The 742-nt window shown below is 62.5% G+C and overlaps 1 protein-coding gene across 2 annotated transcripts in view; it reads right to left on the minus strand.

Moving 5' to 3' along the window:
* JADE3 (jade family PHD finger 3) overlaps positions 1-742 on the minus strand; it is a 98,276-nt gene that overhangs the window by 97,041 nt on the left and 493 nt on the right. Inside the window, exon 1 of one of the 2 annotated variants that reach the window (XM_014527375.2) lies at positions 321-551. The exons of the other annotated variant lie outside the window; for it this stretch is intronic. The gene's annotated coding sequence lies outside the window, so the exon portion shown is untranslated. Of the gene's footprint in view, positions 1-320; positions 552-742 lie in introns of those variants that run through there. 2 annotated transcript variants of the gene reach the window in all.

Here is a 742-nt window from a genome sequence, read left to right on the forward strand (position 1 = left end):
AGAAAACAGGCCTGGCGGACACCGGAGCGTGGCAGCTGGACAGGAGGGCCCTGCCACACAATCAAAGGAAACCCGGAGAGAAACCAGCGGTAGAGCCACTCTGCACTTTCCAGCACTAACTCTGTTGCCGGGCGGCTCTTGCAATAGCTGGCGAGTCCTTTTTAACAGGGTGACCATGACTTTGCAGGGGTGTCCGTCTTCAATGTACTACCCACTGCAGCAGGACCATGCGCCTACCAAGGAGGGGCACTGCAGACTTAGGAAGGGACCCTGAGGGCAGGACACCAGCAAGGTCCCAAGCTCAGGGCCACAGCACTCACCTCAGCAGCAGCAGCCTGCCCCCCCCATACAGGATGAGAATGAAGGAGGAAGCTCAGCGGACAGCGGTTTAAAAATCATAACGGGGGCGTCCTCCTATGGGGCTGCACCTTCACTTAGGCGGACTCCTTAGTCAATGAACCGGTTTCACTTTTTTTCTCGCAGCTCCCCCCCCAAAAGCCAAAGTGTAATTTGACCCCTGGGTGTAGAGCAAGGCTAAGTTCCCCCGGGGCTTGCCTCGCGCCGCCAAAACTTTCCTCGGGCGACAGCAGGGAGGGGAGCGCCGTGGCCGTCCCCCCCGCCCGCGCGCGAACAAAGGCGCCAAGCGCCATGGGGGGACCCCCCCGCAGCGGGCGCGAGGCCGCACAAAGGCGGCGGGCGGCGGAGCGGAGCGGGGCGGGGCGGCGGCTCCAGCGCAACTTTC

The sequence above is a fragment of the Alligator sinensis genome, unplaced genomic scaffold (assembly GCF_000455745.1).
Source record: "Alligator sinensis unplaced genomic scaffold, ASM45574v1 scaffold144_2, whole genome shotgun sequence".
Classification (NCBI taxonomy): Eukaryota; Metazoa; Chordata; order Crocodylia; family Alligatoridae; genus Alligator; species Alligator sinensis.